The sequence below is a fragment of the Schistocerca serialis genome, chromosome 2 (assembly GCF_023864345.2).
Source record: "Schistocerca serialis cubense isolate TAMUIC-IGC-003099 chromosome 2, iqSchSeri2.2, whole genome shotgun sequence".
Lineage (NCBI taxonomy): Eukaryota > Metazoa > Arthropoda > Insecta > Orthoptera > Acrididae > Schistocerca > Schistocerca serialis.
In genome coordinates, this window is record NC_064639.1 from 1,093,098,286 (window position 1) to 1,093,118,447 (window position 20,162).

At 41.1% G+C, this 20,162-nt stretch overlaps 1 protein-coding gene across 1 annotated transcript in view; it reads left to right on the forward strand.

Annotated features, from left to right (window-relative positions):
- Positions 1-786: 786 nt before the first annotated feature.
- LOC126456642 (protein artichoke) overlaps positions 787-20,162 on the forward strand; it is a 368,100-nt gene continuing 348,724 nt past the window's right edge. The window contains exon 1 of the mRNA XM_050092386.1: positions 787-852. The gene's annotated coding sequence lies outside the window, so the exon portion shown is untranslated. The remainder of the gene's footprint in view (positions 853-20,162) is intronic.

Genomic DNA, 20,162 nt, shown 5'->3' on the forward strand with positions numbered 1-20,162 from the left:
AATGGTGGCCGAGCAACTGGCTCGTCACAATACGCCAGTCACTACTCTTGATCCAATCTCTGTTTGACTCAATGCCCAGGAGTATCAAGGCCGTTATGATGGCCAGAGGTGGTTGTTCTGAGTACTGATTTCTCAGGATCTATGCACCCAAATTGCGTGAAAATGTAATCACTTGTTAGTTCTAGTAGAATATATTTGTCCAATGAATACCGGTTTATCATCTGCATTTCTTATTGGTGTAGCGATTTTAATGGCCAGTAGTGTAGGTTAAATTGCAATATAAATTCAGGAAACCTATATTTTATAATGGATGTCTCCGAAGAGTACGTTGCCGTTGCATATAATGAGCGTATATCGTATGTAGATTACGAAAAACGCAACAACGTCCACTATGTAAATTTTACCATTGGAGAGATGTCTCGAGTGACGTGACTCATTTTCTTCCGCTTGTAAATGCCGTGTAGTTATAAATTTCGTACATAATACATGGAGGACCTGACTCAAAACTGGGCATCAATGCTGCTGTTTTCCTCACGAGTGCGTCTGGAACACCCTATGTTACCGTCTTTCCCTCCTGAGCGATGAGAGGGTTTTAACTGCGAGGCTGTCTGTAGTACGGGCTCAGGTAACACGGCGTGTCCCTGCTACAGTAACAAGTGTCGCGGGGCGTGCGACCGTCACGCGCGCTGCTTCACTTTCCTTTGCAGAAGTGGAGGAAGCGGAGACTGACAGGGGAGGCGCGGCTGAAGTAGGCCGTGCAACGCCCGCCGCCGCCAGTGCGCCTCCAGCAGCCACGCCGCGCGGGTCTGTCTGCAGCGGGCAACCAGTGCACCGTCTGCCGCCGCTGCTCTGGTAAGCCGTCTCAACCGGCTTCTCTTTTCTTTTTTTAAAATATTGTTTTGTTAGCATCTCGGCAGACCAAAACCTTTTCAGTATTACAAGCCTGTCTTTCCATAAATTTCTCATTTATTTGAAACACAAAGTTCTTCATCTATATTTATATCGACAGGAAGACGCTGCAGTTCACAATTAAGTGCCTGGCAGAGGGTTCATCGAACCATCTTCGAGCTACTTCTCTACCGTTCCGCTCTCGTACAGCGCACGGGAAAAACGAACGCGTAAATTTTCCCTTGCGAACTCTGCCTTCTCTTTCTCCCTATGTAGGTGGGCGCCAACAAAATATTTTAAGACGCTCAGGAGAAAGTTTGTGATTGAAACTTCGCCAGAAGATTCTGCCGCAACGAAAAACCCATTTGTTCTAATGACTGCCGCCCCAATTCCGGTATCACGTGGCACTCTGTCCCCTATTTTGCGTTAATACGACACGAACTGCCCTTTTTTGGACTTTATCGATGTCTTCCGTCAGTCCACTGTGATACGGATTCTACACCACACAGCAAGACTCCAGTAGAGGGCGGACAGGGAAGCAATCTCTTTAGGAGACCTGTTGCATTTTCTAACTGTTCTGCCATTAAATCACAGTCTTTGGCTTCCTTTCTCCTCAACATTATGTATGTGATCGTTGCAGCTTACGTTATTCATAACTGTAATCTCTAAGTATTTAGTTGAATTACAAGCCATTAGATTTGTGTGTTTTAGCCTGTAAACGAAATTTAGCGGAGACCTTTTACGACTCATGTGGATTACTTCACACATTTCATTATATAGAGTCAGTTGCGACTTTTCGCACAATGGAGATACATTGTCTGAATCGTTTTGCAATTTGTTTTGACCACCTGATGACTTTATAAGATGGTAAATGACGGCATCATCTCCAAACAATCTAAGAGGGGCACTCTGACTGACTCCTAAAACGTTTATCTAGACCAGGAGCAGCAGAAGGCCTATAATACTTCCTTGGGGGACGCCAGATATTATTTCTGTATTACTCGGTGACTTTCCGTCGATTACTTCGGACTGTGACCTTTCCGACAGGAGATCACAAATCTAGTCGCGCATTTGAGACGATTCTCCATAGGCAAGCAATTTGATTAGAAGTCATTTGTGAGGAACGGTGTCAAAAGTCTTCTGGGAATCTAAAAATATGGAACCAATTTGACATTCCCTGTCGATGGCACTCAGTACTTCGTCAGAATAAAGAATAATTCACAAGAACTATATTTTCTTGATCACTATTGGCTATTTCTTAATAATCCGTTTTCTTCGAGGCACTACATACTGTGCGAACACTGTCTATTTTCCAGACTGCTACTTCAAATCGACCTTAATGTTATGGTCTGTAATTCTGCGGACTACTCCTGTTTCCTTTTTTGGCTGTTGGTGTGACCTGTGCAGCTTTCCAGTCTTTAGATATGAATCAACTTCAATGTGTTTGTTTGCAAAATAAGTTTTCCTGTTGTCTTTCACGATGTTCTTTTATTTCTTGCACGACGCTTTTCGGGAAACAATTCCAACTTTCGAGTGATTGTTTTCGTGTATTATGGCATTTAGGCGTGATGTTTTCGATATATGAGGTGCTGCGTTATTCCATTCCCTAGAGGATCTTTTGTAGTCTGTTTATGCAGGAACTCACACATATTGAAACATCACTCACACAATTTATATTGCACACTGCAATTTGAAAAGAGTCACAATGGACTGCTAGAAAACCTACAGGTAACGGAATAATACAGCAACTCACGCAACGAAAACATAACTCATGAATGCCACAATACACGAGAAAATGCATTTGAAAGTAGGAATTTTTTCCCGAAGGGAGTCGCATTACAGAGTTAATTGACATTGATGTTAACATGTAAGGAAGCACAGCGACCAAAAAGCCTCTGCATCTTTTGTTACCGAACGAATTGCTAAGTAAGCGGAAACAACACACACACACACACACACACACACACACACACACATACACACTGTAACGTTATAAACCTCCCAAGCAACTACTGAAGTTGCTACGTAGGCGGAAAACACACACACACACACACACACACACACACACACACACACTGTAACGTTATAAACCTCCCAAGCAGCTACTAAAGCCCTTCAAATATAGGTTAAAAATGCTAGGCACTTGGATCCTGTGCGCTGGGTTTTCTGTCCTGGACAGGGCTGGTGCTGTGAGGTTCTGTCAATGCCGCTTGCGTATCAAAGACACAGCAGACTCTCAGAGATGACCGTCCGGAAGGGCAGAATATTAGTGCAAATGTGCTTCTGCGACCAGTGAGGATGCTATCGGTCCGATCCCCCCGGCGGGCTAACAAAGGCTGCACGCCAGATACCGTCTATGTAAATCAGATACATAGATAATTGGAGTAATACAGCAATAATTAAAATTAATGTTTAGAAGAGAGAAGTACTAATTCAAGACTGAGTTTCTCATAAGAAAAAAAAAAGAATTTAATGTATGATAATATTAAAAAGAAATATGAAAAGTAAATAGACTGAGGAATGGCCACCTTGTTAGTGGCCGGCAGAGCTTAAGAAGTGCTTGTCTAAGAGAATGTGCCGTCGCGCATGATTCAGTTCCCGGAGAGATGTGGTATCAAACTTTTAGCCAGGATTTGTGACATTCGCTCCTCACGTAGGCTTGGTTGTCAAGAGAAAGCAGACTGGTATGCACTCTTGGTAATTGGCGATGGTGTTGGAACTCGGTTCAGCCCGCAATACTCAAGACAGATTTGCATTTCTGTTACAACTGTAATATGCTTGTGGATAAACTTATGCCGAGACATATGGATTAGAAACAAAATGGTTCAAATGGCTCTGAGCACTGTCGGACTTAACATCTTAGGTCATCAGTCGCCTAGAACTTAGAACTACTTAAACCTAACTAACCTAAGGACTTCACACACATCCATGCCCGAGGCAGGATTCGACCCTGCGACCGTAGCTGTCCCGCCGGCGATTAGAAACAGCCCCGTGTCAGATGTGCTGACGTTTTCAAACGCTGCTAATGCTTTTTTGAAAGCGTTAGTGTTGTGGCTGTAATAAACATTAATTACGGCATTGCATGTCTTATTTGAGTGTTCAGTCTCCTGGCGACCCGGTCGTAATATAAATTTCAATGTAACTGTCACCCATTTTAAGGAGAAAAAAAAGACGCACCACGAGGGAATTGTCCGAACGGGACGGAAATGTGATGCAAGTGTACGGACAAACAAATTAGTACAATTTCAGAAAAAATGGATGGTTTATTCAAGAAAAAAAGCTTCGTAAACTGAGCAAGTCACTAACGCGTTGGTCCACCTCTGACCCTTGTGCAAGCATTTAGTCAGCTTGGCATTGATTGTCAGAGGGATATCACGTCAAATCATGTCCAGATGGTACCTTAGATCGTCAGAATCCAGAGATGGTTGGAGGGCCCTGTCTGTTATGCTCCAAACATTTTTAGTTGGCAAGAGCTCCGGCGACCTTGCTGGCCAAGGCAGTGTTTGGCGAGCACGAAGACAATCAGTAAAAACTTTTCCCGTGTGCAGGTCGGCGTTGTCTTGCTGAAATGTAAGCCCAGGATGGCTTTCCATCAAGGGCAGCAAAACGGGGCCGACGTACAGCTGTGCTGTAAGAGGTGTCGCGGATGACAACCGAAGGGGTCCTGCTATGAAATAAAATGACACCCCAGACCATCACTCCCGGTTGTCGGTCCGTAAGGCGGGCGACAGTCATGTGGTCCGCGGCGTTTTCAGACACGTTTTCAGCCTCGTATCTGACTGACTGGAGTAGAATTGAACTCAGAGATGAGTCCCGCTTCGAATTGAGCCCCGAATGCAGCGGAGATGTGGTTCTGACGCTCCAACTGGAGAGACTGTGGCATGATATCCTTCAGTAGGATACCCAGCAACTCTATCAATCAACGCCAGGCCTCTGCTTGCATAACTACGAGAGGTGGACTTACCCATTATTAACAATCTTTCACTTGAATGAACCATCAAATTTTTCTAAAACTGTAATCATTCGTTTGTCTGTACAGGTACATCAGAGCTACCGATTTCCGTCCCATTCGGATAACTCCTTCGTGGTGCGTCGTTTTTCATGTATATTTTGACATTTTCCAGTCATCTATATTTAATTTTGCTGTTTATACGTACAACATGTTATTGATTTCAGAGATATATAACTTCATATTTAGATATCCTTATGACTGACCAATAAATCGACTGTGGAATACAGTGAGCAAATCAAATAGCGTAAACGTAGGAGATATAAAACGCAAGCCCATTTTTTAATACTTTTAAATAAAAAAAACATTCCAAACAGGTGATTCTGAGATATCAGTGGTCAATATCTCAGACAGGCATACGTATATCGGCATCAATATACCTTTTCGTAGTGACTGTCTGACGTAGAAGCTTCACAGTGCAGTCATTTGTCAGACAGATGTGTGTATCCCGATGTTAATGTACCTCTTGGTTACGTATATACAAGTAAAGTGGATCTGCACAATATATCTCCCATGTGTACGTTATTTGTTTTGCTTTCTGTATTTCCGTTTATTGCACCGTCATATGGATGTCTGAAGAAGAAGTTCTATAAATCTGAAAATCGGTGACACTTTGTACCTATAGGCAGCAAAAATAAATACAATAGATTGGAATATATCTAACATATAATTAACAAATATAGCTCAAAGCCCAAGAAATTCAGTTTAAATGAGTGAGCGGAATAAATATGGTACTCTTCAGAAAGGAATAGAAGACGATATGAGTAACGACTTACAAACCATAAAATACACTATACTGTAAACCCTAAGGTGGAAAAAAACTCGGAAGAAAGCACTTGAATGGGAAAATGCAACTTAACGTCATGGAAATCTACTGAGGAAATAGTGTAATCAGAAAATATGGAAGAGATACATAGATATTACTTTTATAACTTCACAGTTTTCGTAATTTTATACTCTTGTTATAGGGCTGCTCACAACCACCAACATCCAAGCTGAAGTATCGTTAACGATTTCTGTGAGAGAAAACAATAACACATCTTTCAATGTTTTGCTTTAGGACCCACGCTCATATCTGTTGGAAAACGCTTCAAAATATGCGCCTGGAGTTTCAAAACATGTGGAATCAAACATCTTTCACGGCTTGACTACCCAATAGGACAGAAATAACACAAGCGGCATGCCCCTGTTCGCAAAATTGACGCTAAATCTGTGTGAAAAGAGTTGTTCAGTCGACAACGAGTCATTGAGAGACTGACTGAAGCTATTACTCGACTTTCGATTACCCGGAAAAACATGAACAAGAAGGTAACCAAATAACATTCGTTTGTGCAGAGCGAAGATTTTTGAAATCTACTATAGCGCATATCCTGTCAAGAACGGAAGCGAAGCGTCATTTGATAAACATTGAAATATGAAAATAATAATTAGGAAGATGCGTAAGTAGCTAGCATAACTGTGCCTTCATTTTCCCCGAAACCGAAGGAGTCACATCCGTTCAATATAAATTTCGAACCTAACATGTGGGATTTTGTGAAAAAAAAGGAAACCTATGGTCTCGCGGAGAAAATAATGTTAATTAGCGTTGCCCTGTCCGCCCGCGGTAGCTGAGTGGCCAGAGCGACAGAACGTCAATCCTAAGGGCCCGGGTTCGATTCCCGGCTGGGTCGGAGATTTTCTCCGCTCAGGGACTGTGTGTTGTGTTGTCCTAATCATCATCGTTTCATCCCCATCGACGCGCAAGTCGCCGAAGTGGAGTCAGATCGAAAGACTTGCACCAGGTGAACTGTCTACCCGACGGGAGGCCCTAGTCACACGATCGGAACCGGAGCGTTGCACTCAACTGAAGCAGACAGACTACGAGGAAAAATGTAATATTTTCCCTGAAGACAGAGAGAACCGATATTAGTAACAGACGAAGGAAATATGAATGGTTTTTTCATTGCATTGTATTCAGAAGTGTCGCTTACGGACAAGTTACTATAGCCCAAAACTGCAAAGAAAGTATGGTTCCACAAGGCAGTATAATAAGCAGAATTTCGCGCTGTTAAATGAAATTATCGTTTCTCTGCCTCGTGATGACTGGGTGTTGTGTGATGTCCTTAGGTTAGTTAGGTTTAAGTAGTTCTAAGTTCTAGGGGACTGATGACCATAGATGTTAAGTCCCATAGTGCTCAGAGCCATTTGAACCATTTTTTGAAGTTATCGTATTTCGAAGGGAGAGTTGTTTAGAAATTTAATTACCAGCTTGCCGAGAAATTACATTGTGTTTTACTAAGAAGGACACTTAGATAAAACAAGAAAGTGGGTATGATATTGCAGTCAAGATACTAATACACCACGAAGAAATATTACCTAAGTATTCATTTTAGTGGCTCGACGGTGGCTTGTATGCATTTATAGGCTTCACGATTTTTGCCGAAATTATAAATGTGATCTACCGGTGAAAGTGAAGGGCTTTTAATAATTTCAGTCTCCATGTTTGCTCAAGTCAGTTAGTAATCTTCAGTCAATAACACGTTGTATATCAGCCTAATCAAGAGTGAGGCTGGCACTCCAAGTAAAAGTTTATTTTTTTAATAAACGTTTGTAGATAAGAGTGACCTTTTTATGTGATATGTACTATGTGATGCTTGTTTACTTGTCATTCAATTTCCAGTGATATATCGAGCGAAGTGGCACAGAGGTACTCGTGTTAAAATTCTGCTCAACACCTCGGGCGTTATAATTTCTCTAAAGATCTCGCGAGTTACTTCCGGAGAATACTTAGATTTTTATCTTTCTTACCATAATTATGAATGTGGAATAGAAATGCATCCAAAATTTATAGGTTTTTATTACCTCATCGTTCGTGTACTGTTGCTCTATTTTTTATACACGTAAACCTGAATAGGAACTTCAGGTATTCCTTCCTTCAGCAATTATTTGTCGCCGTTTGTCTACAATTAGGGACTCCTTTTCGAGCTCTGATCAGAGAATTCCACGTACTGAAGTATAAGCTCCGACCCAGCAGTATCACATCCCTTAGTGGAACTAATGAATACTTCTGATACCTCTTAATTTCTTCTTAGTGGTTGTTTTTTAAGCTAAGAGTTGTGTGAAGGGCGCTGGATGATGATTTTACACGATGTGTCTTGGATCTTTTGCTTATCTCGTCCTTTCGGTCGCTATAGGACTGTTACTCGGTGTATTATACAGCGGAGCAAGATAGAGATGATATGTCGGGGAAGGAGATAATTGCAACATTAGGGTTTAACGTTCGATCGACGAAATCATTAGACACGAAGCATAAGCTCTGATTATTCAAGAATAGAATAGGAAAATGGCAGCAGCCTGTACGAGGGAATCACCCCGGCATTCACCTTAAATAAAATTAGGAAATTATAGCAAACATAAAACTGCAATAGTTATGGGGGTATTTGGACCTCTCTGCTCCTAAATGCGAGTCCAGTACCTTAAGTACTGCACCACATCGAACGTTGCGTTGAACAGAGGCAACCTGTAAAGACACACTCACTGTCACTCTTACTCATATGAGCTGCTGCATGCCTTACAGGAACAGTGCATTTGATGGCAGTGCAGCAGATTGGCAAAGTTACTCTCACCTTAATAAAGGCACCACCCTTTTCTGCGCCCGTTATTCATTAACTGAGCTGCACTCCAGTAATTTTTCTGTCGATCTGGTGATAAAATACAACAAAATAAAAAGTTTTTGCGAACATTTCTACCTTAATTGTCAGCATATCATAGAGCGCAATTTCCTCTACCACACTGACGATGCTGCGGTCAGTGTTCCTTGTACCCGGTATTCTCTGCCCTGTTTCTGAACCAGTGGAAGCACGAGCCATTATACTCATTCTGACAAATTCTTTCTGTTGGTCGATGACCTAACAGGACCACAATACCGAACAGTCGGTCACATTTACTCAAGATTGAGGAAGGTAAGGGCCGTTACATGATTCGAAAAGCAATCCTTCTACATTCCTAGACTATTAGACTATGTAACCATGCAACGTGTAGAAGAATGAGTTGGATATGTATTGGTATAATGGTTCTCCCCCCCCCCCCCAAAAAAAAAAAATACCAGCTGTTTGTTGCTGCCCCATTTCCGCTGTTGCTGGTTGACTCTACATTTTGATCAGTCTAGTAATGGCAACTGATCCTGAAAATCACAAGGGTAAGAGGGTGCCGAATATTCTGTGTCCCGTTACTCACTTGGTCCGTTTCATTCTCTGTGGAATTTCAGTGATTTTGCTCGTTCGTGCCTTTTTCTCGGAAGGCGGGCTGTTATTGAAACAAACTACCACGGTTATTTATAAAGATTATCAAAAGCTGTGAGAACAAAACTGAAGTTCTTTTATTGGCAGTAGGATAATGCGTACTAAACTCATCAACAATTTACTTATATCTTTTGTTCAGTGCATATTGCTGACAGTGTGTACAAGCTAAGTTTTAACGTACAGTCTGATAATTATTTCTTACACTATTTACAAAAGTTGCATGTTTCGTGATCGTTATGAGAGAAGATAAGCAGCATGCAGTATCAGATGTCGGTTATGGTAGGTGCCTTTATTTAACGTTACGTTGGGCCTATGTTAGGACGGTAGCGTTGCCAATCTGCTCCTATGTTATCGAATGCACTGTTATCTAATGATATGCATCAGCTCATACAAGCGAGTCTCTCTACGGGTATGTCTATCGACGGGTAGATTAGAGTAGGAGCTATGTCAATTAAATATTGTACGGAACTCAGGCTTACAGTGGCATAACGTAATTAGTATCTATTGTGCTGGTGCCGCCGACAGTTACACAAGAGTTCTCAATTCCTTGATCGTAGTGATAACGCCGCGTCAAACACGCGAGGGACGTATCTGAAGCAGCGAAAGTGCAGCCACGCAGCGTGTACAATGGAGATACGTTACTCCTTGGCCTTTTCTTTTTTTGCTTTCCCTGCGACGGTGCTAAGTGAGATATCACCACGTTTTCGTTCCTGGCTGAAAAAAAAAGAGTAGAGTGTGTGTGGGCAAAATACGGCACCATCGGGTACTGGGAAATGAGAACGTTTTTAGGATTTACTTAGCTTTGAGTGACTTCGTAGGATAGCGGCATTTTGCATCTTTTGTATGCAACTCGAAAACAACTGAATGGCCGTACAGCGGTAGTAAAAGTACTTCTCTGAACATCGATACTCCGCTGTGTTCTGAGGCAACTACGACTAAATTAAATAGGGGCTCGTTCGGCATGATACCACCAACAGTGATACAGTTGCGTGGATATTGCCAAAGTGTGGAAAGAAGTAACTTACGGCAACAGCCTGGAATGTTTAGGGAAACACTGCACAGATCTTCCTTCCAGTTGCGAGTTTTTCTCGTTGTGCCAAATGTTTCAACTCTCATTGCCTTGTGGCACTTGTTTTTCGTCTCTCTTTTCTTTCTTGACGTATTTTTGCGCATGATGCACGTAAGGGAAATTAAAAACGTGGGGTACGTCTTATCTCCTGCTCAGAGCATAGTCTACTGTTAATGTTGTCTACTTCTGTCAGTATCGCCTTCTAATGTTACATATGTTACACACCACACCTTATATGCACTGACCCGTTTCTTAACAACTGCTCTGAGTCAAGCGATAATTTTGGTTCACATGTGAACTAAGTGACTTGTTCTTTGGTCAGTGAGTAACTTTGGTAGGTATATAGAATTTGCGCTTCAGTATTGTGTTACCGTTTTGACAGATGTAAAGCTTCAACATAGTTGAGGACTTAAACGTAAATGCGAGTAAACAACAGGGAAGATGGGTATGTAACCATCTGAGCATACGCATAAGTGCAAGAAAGTGCCAAGGGCGCATAATGCAGTACAGAAGCATTTTCACAGCCTCCAGCTTCATCATTTTTGTTTTCTGCTTTTCTGTATCTGATTTGCAGCTAACCCCTCGTCGACTGTCACCAGTCATTGTTTTCACCATTCTTAGCAACTCCGTTTACGATTTTGTTCTGTAAAGTGGAAAATGTTTAGCACCTGCTGTCCAGTGTGGAAATGAGCGAACGTTTAAATTTTTACCAACATATTAACAGGACAGTTCAATAGTAAAAGTTAATGAATTTTCTAAGACACTGTAACTTTCTCCAGGCTTTTTTTTCTTATGTATTAATACCAACGTCTGAAGAATGTGTTAGCCTTATGTTCAGAAATACAAGTACGTTCACTCATTTGTTTCAATCACTCTACTTTCTTTCACATCTCTGACTCTCAGGCTTTCCAACAGCTAAGAATTAAATGTGCCCAACACTGCAAACCGATGTTCGTGATCCCAAGACGGGAAGTTCTGCGGCCGTATCTCACCCGTGCAGTTCTTTCCTTCGCTTCCGAGTCTGCCCCACGTTGCTCCTGGCAGGGCTTTCATAACGTTTCCTCAATTACTCGATCTCGAATTCATGTTCGGAACAACTTGACAGCAGAATGCGTTTGCCTTTATGTAGTCCTGAAAGGAAATTTCATCACTCGACAATTCGAGCATCTCTTGCAAACTGTACCTGGTTTCACCATCTTGCGTCAGGCCGTAAACTACTAGGTGCCTTTATCAACTGCCGATTGTACTGTCAGACTAGTGCAGAAGTGGCAACTGACATAACAATGTGCCGGAAAGAATATACTTTAGCTATCGCTTTCCAGGAAAGTGAAACGTGAATACGACATCACTGCACTCTCGAAACGAAGTAGGTAACCCAGCCTTCCCTCCATTTCATTCATGTATTCTCTAAAAGCGGGGCGTTATTGCAGTGCTTCCGACATCAAGCTGCAGGATGAACATTAATTCAAGTTACAAAATTCTCGGGTCATAGACTGCAGCACAGTGAGTAGATGGTTTTCGTTAGCTAGCACTGTACGTCCTTTCATTGTTACCTCGCTGTATGTGTATGACTATGCTTGTATGCTCTTAGGAAAGAAGCCTAAAGTGTTTGGTATGTGGTTAATTAAAAGGGTTGGATCACCTTTACAAAATTTGATGTGCTCTCTAAGAAAGTCGGATTTTGAGTTTTACGTATATAGATAATACTAGAAAACAACCATTTAGGAATTTGGAGAAGGCTACTGGTGAACCCTTCTCTTTTCTTATATTTTTTCTTACGTCACTGATATCTCTACAGACTTGACACAGACTTTAGCTTCTTCCTACTCTACGCAAATCTCTTCATCCCTACGTATCTATTATAGCATCTGTTCAATATTTTCTACCCAAACTCACTGCGGGTTTTTTTCTACTCCTTCCAGTTCTTGGTTAACTTTTCCGGCTTCTGATGTCGGTGTTTCTAGTATGCTTTTTGAAATATCTCTAAATTTTGTACTAAATTGCAACTTTTAAATTCTTTCTAACATTCTGCTACAGCACCATTTAAAATGACTCAGATTTCTATGTCAGACCGAGTCTGATGTTATATTATTTGCTGGTTCTTATACCGTATTTTCATCAGATCTGATGTTTTGAAAGTGGCTATTCTTCTTCCTATTACTCATCACTTTCGCCTTTGCCTTGTTTATTCTTAACTCACATTCACCGCCAAGTAGCATATCAGCTGCGTTCAACAGGTTTTATTCCCGTCTCGAAACACCTTTCTCTTTCCTCGTTGCTTCTGCAACACGAAATTAAACCGATACGATTACATTACTCAACCTTAACTAATCTTTCTTTTTAGATTTTATCACTGCAAATTTGGTTTTGTACTGATATCCTATAAAAACAATAACATGAGTCCAAAGAAAAAAAAATAACACATTTCAATGAGGCCAGAGACCTTGCAGAGCAAGGAATTGAATCGTCCGTAATATTTGCTATTGTATGAAGGAACATTGTTACTCCATACTGGATTAGATGGCGCAGTGCTTAAGACCTTGGAGTGGGACGAATATAGCTCAAATATCTAGCTGGCTTTAGAGATTTAGATTCCCGTGCTTTTCCTAAATTATATCAGCCAAATTATGGGACGGTTGTTTTGAAAAACTATAATCGAACTGTTCTGGTAACGATCTTTATAAAGATAAACAAACAATTTGACAGGACACAGTGAGGACTGTAGGTTAGGAGTGGGTAGCTGTAATAGACTTACTACCTAATATAAAAGTATCCTCTGTGACCTAAAACGTAATGTCTGTAGTGTAGACTCTTTTTATCATTGTCAGTGGCTCAGATCGCTAATGTAGGTTTTATGGTGACGATATAGTTGGAGATTACTGAAGCGCAGTGATGCTGAAAAAAATTTTTAGCTCCCAAATTTTGCCCATCAAGGGGAGGAATGATGTTTGCGTACAGTTCACGCGCAGCAGAATGTGTGTCCATATCATTAATTAAATTCAAGATGTCTTCGCATTATCATGTGATGTTAGAGGACGTGACGCTGTTGACGATGGTCTGCCCGGTGGATTAAGATGCCAAGATCACTGGCATCTGACGCTGTCTCCATCCCTATTCTGTACAAGATCAGAAACCTGGAGAAAGCAAGTGGCGAAGCGACATTAGTGTTAAACAATCCGTCATTAAAGGTGAAGCATTAGCTCGCACTGGACAATGAAAAGAGAAGAAATGTGTCGTGGCGTTGTTACTGAAACCAGCCATCAGTTATGCTCTTGAAATGGTTGAAGGGGACAACAGTAATCTGGATGGCCGGGCAGAGAATTCGGTCGTGTTCCTTTCCGTTGTGAGCCGAGAGCCGTAACCATCACGTTCACTCAGTCTGTGAGTCTAGAGTGTTCTCAGACAATCTCCAAATAATTCTGGTCATCTAGTATATTCTAGAATGTTTTTACGTAATAATATGAAGTATAATGAACACATGAAACTGGCAACTACATTATACCTTATGAAAATTGCGAAAATCGCCTTTGTGTATTGAGACATCTCTTAAATACACAAGATCTGTGAAATATGTTTTGATGTCATAACAAAGAAGCGAAACACGGCTATTCAGAAATGACTGCTAGTCATGAGAACGTTCACAAACATTCTAGAAAGTAATAGGAAATATTATTACGTTATTGCATATGCTTCTTTTCTTTTCTTTCTTTTGCGGCCGCCTTCATCCCATATTGTGCGCAGGATCGGCAGGGTTAAGTATGTATATGGCATGGTTGATTATAAGGGGTGGCTGGATGCCCTTCCTGTCGCCACCCCATACCCCCCGCACGGAATTAGTGCACCCCAGCTGTCTGCATCTAGTGTAAATCCTGAAATAGTGAGAATGTGGTGCAAATGTCTGCGAGTCGTGTAACTGAGGCGGGACGTGGGGACCAGCCGGGTATTCACCTAGTAGGATGTGGAAAACCGCCTAAAAACCACATCCAGGCTGGCCGGCACACCGGCCGTCTTCGTTAATCCGCCAGGCGGATTCGATCCCGCGTTACTGCACATGCATTAGACATTAGTTTACCGATATTCACACAAAATTTTACGAAAATGTTTCTTGTTAAACTACATAAATTTCTGACTCTGCTCTAATTTAGTATGACATATTGAAATTAAGCTAAAATTATTCGCGTATCTGAGCACCATGTCCTCAATCGTTATTTGCAGTATTCACAGGCCGGAAATCAGCCGGTGCTGAGTTTTACTAGATTGTGGCTGGTATCTTTTCTTGATCCCTGTCGTACAGGGCATTTCAAGTGAGCTATTGAATAATGTAAATATACTTTTCCCTTGATTTAGATAAGACAAAATCTTAAAATATGGCAAGAAAGAAGAAAGGGAAGACGAAGAAAGCAGAAAAGGACTAGATACAATTTGGAGGTTTATTCATCAATGTTCTTCGAACGAGCAACTGTCTTCAATTTTTGTGCCACAGAAACAGTCGTTAATTTGTTAATTTGTATTGTCCTAGTAATGCTATTGATATTACAAGAAAGGAGATTCCTTAGATGTTAGTAATGTAGGTGTTCAAGCTATTATAACTCGATATAATCGCCACTAGATACTTTCAGTCTTGAACATAATAGAGTAATTCAGTTTTTGTTCTCAGATGTAACTAACTACTAAAAACGATCCATTAAGTTACGGACAAGGTCGACTGTGTATCTGTTTATGATCGGCACAGTGAGAAGGTACTATCATAAGATGATTTTCTTCTTTTGACAATAAAGGAACTGAGATGAGCAAATAATTTAAAAATTACGAGGACCACCAGCCGTACCGTGGACATTCTGCCACACATCAACGAGCCTAAAATATTTGTACTCTCGCCAACAATTGTACCAAAGAACCGTATATATCGCCATGATAAAAGAATAATGTAACAATAAGAGAATAAAGAAAACACTGCAATAGAGTAATATATATGTAAACATTATACGACATATTTAATATGTAAATACAACAAACATATATTGCAGGTGATTGAAAATGCTTCGTAAATAAAACGAAGTGAAATGCGTATGACCAACGGCCTTTTATTTAGTTGCATAGATGGACCAAATTTCTAAAACGATAGTAATACTACTACTACTACTACTAATAATAATAATAATTCTTTTCCTGGGCCTCCACGGGTTCTAATAATAATAATATATAATTTATTGTTGCCTAATGAACAAAACACGATATTACGAAATAATTGGTCATCTTGTGACTGGATTCAGGATTTCCATAAAGTGAGAACTCGTGGTTCTTGACAGGAATTTTAACTTGATGTAATTTTATCCACGCTGAATTCAGTAAACTCCATAATTTGTAAATAAAAATATTGAATGTAAAGCACGTGTTTGGAGCTCAAACTGGCATTGGGAATATTATGGACTTATTTTTGTATAATATATGTGCTGTTTGCACTGCAACAGCTTATGACCTATTTTGGAAAAGAATATGAACCCTAGGAAGAGAGAATGCCATTCATTGAAGGATATTGCAGGAGTGGACGACATGATACTGATGAAAACATTAATATAATCGGCAACATTAGCCATCTGACGATTGGCATGATAAACTGAAACCGGTTATGGAATTGAAATAAAGTATTTTAAATGTATTTGTGGCTGGTTGAGTTATTCAAGAAGGACTTTAAAGTATTTTAGGGATAAAAAAATGCAGTGTTAAAGAGGCCTTTACTGCTCGCGATATGATATGCAAATGATCTTGTGGATAAAATGTGAAGCTTTCCGTAGATGATACTCTTCATATGTAGGATATCGCAACGCCAGGAAATTGAAGCGAATTTCAGGGAAACCTGGAGAGAACCTACGCTTGATGCAGGTAATGCCACCTGATCCGTAACATAAATATATGTAATAAATGTACCGCTTTTACACTGAGGTTCGCCATCGTAGCTTAGTGGTCAGCATGTTGGCAGCTATGCGGAGGATCCATGTTCGATTCCACCTACTGCCAGGGATGTTTCCTTGGTGGGGGGACTCAAATGCAATGCACTCAGCCTCTTGAGGCCAGTTTAATAGCTATTTGATTGAGAAGTAGCGGCTCAAAGCTCAAGAAGGTCGGCAACGACCGGCGGAGCGGTATGCACACCATACAGCATTAAAATTACGCCGAGGATGACACGGCGGTCGGTCTGCTGCGAGAGGCACGTGTTGGCCAGAACGAGGACCTTTCCTTTTGATATGCTTTTTGTTTTACTACTCATAAATAGGTTAGATGTCCCAGTGTTGTCCCATTAAACTATTTTAATGACCCACTGGTAGTAGTAACAACCATAAAACAACTGGGAATAATTGTCTGGAGCTACCTGAAGCCGAAGGATGGCATGTAACTAGTCGTACAAGAGCAGATATCATGTTGAGATATCTTGGAAGAGTCGTAAGGAAATGTAATTCTCTGACGAGATAGGTAGCTTGGACCCGTCCGTTCGAGGGATCTTGAGTAGTGGTGGCCAGTCGAGTATCTTTACCTGATAGTATTAAAGGATAAGATAGAGAAAGTCCAAAGAAGAAGTCACGTTTCATTATGGGTTCATGTAGTTACAGAGCGTATCAAGTGGCACATGCTTCGGGAGAGGCGTTGTGGAACGTCGAGAGGCTTAGTTTAAAACTCCCAGAGCTTACGTTCCACGAAGATTCAGGCAACTTTCACGACGATCTCGCGAAGTGGCCATGAAGAGAAAAAGAAATTCGCGCTAGCTTCTTGATATCATTCTTCTCGCAAAATTTTTTATACTTTTTATTTGGCACCTGAACATGACTCATACAGCTATCATCTTAAATATAAGGTTTAACACGTCATAAACATAAAATTACAGTGAAATCATATTAGAAGTTCACCTATTGTTCCAACCTAATGGAATACAAATGCGATGTATTTCGAAGTCTTTCAAGCAAAGCAGTATGGTGACATATCGGCAACCAACAAGCGATGGTCACCAGGTATTGTAGGAGGAGACTTGTAGCCTTGTATCTGTTCGTGCAGCCAAACAGGATGTGACTGACATGCTTTTCTCACCACAGTCACATAATGGGGATGCAGCCAGGCTAATACGATTGGATAAAACAGCCGTGGTTGAATATGAGGTGCCTTATTGTGTTCGTTAATCTTATGGAGCATGTTAGGAATCAGCACTGGGTTCACTTTACATAACCTTTACCTTTGAATCTGAAGGTCTCTTGCCATTCTGAGTTCCACTTCTTGCACACTTCGTGACTGGAACTGGAAAGCAGTATATCATGATGATACCAGAAGCACCCTCCTCCACACACCATGGTGGATTACAAAGTATACTCGATGAAATTTCAGAAGATGTTCAGGAATACTTTATAAGTATTTTGGTATAAGGGACCCGTGATCTGCACTGACTCGTTACAGATCAATAATCTAATTATGATTTATTCAACGAGTTACCTCTGTTATTTTTGTTTCTGTGAAAATCTTTCACAACAGTGAAAAACCCTGTAATAAGTAATCAGTAAAACGTACAAGTATAGAGTAATGTAACAACCCTCCCACAAATGCATAATAGGTATAAAATAAAGAATAGGGCTATAGATGGAAAGGAGTTCAATGAAACGCGTTTCGCAGTCCAGATGGCAAAGTGTAAAGCCTTCACTGGCTACCGCAGCAGAATATTTGTCAATTGATCTGCCACAAAACCTAAAGAAATTCTGGTCACATGAAAATACTATTAAATGCAATAAAGTTACTGTCCAGTCACCCACTGACAAGACAGGAACTGAAATTGAGACTAGTAAAACAAAAACAGAAATACTTAACTCTTCTCTCTAATGTCCCTTTACAAACGAACACCCAAGAATATAGCCACAATTTAATGCTCGTAACACTGAAAAGATGAATGAAAGAGAGATTAGTGTCAGTGGCGTCGAAAAACACCTGAAATAGTTAAAACTCAATAAAGCCCCAAGGTCCGATGGAATCACTATCAGGTTCTATACCCAATATGTGGCTGAATTAGCCCGTCTATTAACTACAATCTATCATACATCTCTCAGAAAAAAAAGAAAGAAACACCTCCCCAGTATCTGACAAAACTATCGCCCAATATCATTGACGTCGATTTGTTGTAGAATCTTAGAACATATTCTGAGCTCAAACATAACGAGCCTTCTCGAACGGAACGACCTCCTCCGGGAAGCGTGTTGGGTTCATTTCTATTTACGTTGTATATTAATGACCTTACGTACAATAATAATAGTAACCTCAAACGTTCCGCAGCTGATGCAGTTATCTACAAAGGAGTAGAATCTGAACGAAGGCCGAAGTGGCCGAGCGGTTCTAGGCGCTACAGTTTGGAACCGCGCGACCGCTACGGTCGCAGGTTCGAATCCTGCCTCGGGCATGGATGTGTGTGTTGTCCTTAGGTTAGTTAGGTTTAAGTATTTCTAAGTTCTAGGGGACTGATGACCTCAGCAGTTGAGTCCCATAGTGCTCAGAGCCATTGGAACCATTTTTCTGAACGAAGCTACACAAATATTCAGTCACCTGCATAAGATTTCAAAGTGGTAATGTAAAGTTTAGCACTTCACAAAACGAAAAAACATACTATCTTATGAATCAGATATCAGCGGGTCACAGATGAAGTGTGTAAACTCAGCCGGCGTGAGTGGCCGAGCGGTTCTACGCGCTACAGTCTGGAACCGCGTGACCGCTACGGTCGCAGGTTCGAATCCTGCCTCGGGCATGGATGTGTGTGATGTCCTTAGGTTAGTTAGGTGTAAGTAGTTCTAAGTTCTAAGGGACTGATGACCTCAGGAAATAAGTCCCATAGTGATCGGAGCCATTTGAACCATTTTTTTGTAAACTCATACAAATATCTGGGAGTAAAACTTAGTAGGGACATGAAATGGTACGATGACATGTGCTCAGTCGAGGGTAAGCCAGGTGGCAGACTTCGGGTTATTGGTAATACTCTGCGGAAATATAATCAATCTGCAAAGGAGCTTGTTTACAAATCACTCATACGACCCATCCTAGAACACTGTTCAGGTGTTTGGGACCCGAAAGAGATAGGACTAACAGGGGGTATTGAACGTATACAGAGAAGTGCAGCACGAATGGTCACAGGTTTGTTTGACCCGCGAGGCAGTGTCACAGATATGTTGAAAGTGCTGAACTTTCAGGCTGTTGAAGATAGACCTGGGAACAGCTCAGCATAGGGTTATTATGCTGCTCTTCCGCTGCATTCAGTGAACTCTTACACGAGGAACACACTGGCCAGCTCTTCAACAGCAAAACCGCATCGCTGTTAACGTAGAACTAACACAGCCGGGGAAACCAAACCCCAAGCAGAACCGAGCAGTACTGGATGCAGCTTTAGCATGAAGATTAAAGTGACCATTACTGTTGTCAGGAGTAAGTACCGTGAATGAATCGCACAAATTTATTTCCAAACTAGACACACATTGCGTGACGTCGCCATGTGGAAAGTTGGGCGTACATTTTCAGTGTTATAAAGTTAAATGAATCTAACAAATCAAACGAAATGCGATTACTCTCAGCGAGAAACCGGAGAACACAGGTGCTTCATATCAAAATAGAAAAAGTCCCTCGACAACTTCCGAAATTTTGTCGACTTTGTACGGGTTCCTGCTGTAAATGCAGACGCCGTAAGATGGTGTAACATCGGACGGAATTTTAATATTAAGGTAGGTTCGCAAAGAATATTAAATTAACGTGACAAAAAGAGAGAGGTATTTGGTGTGACATTGAAGAATAATATGATCAAAGAACATGAACCGAAAACATTATTCAAATAACCAGATTCTAACAAACAAAACTGTCTGATATTACCCCGCACGATGGGGTAACTTCAGTCACAAATTATCTT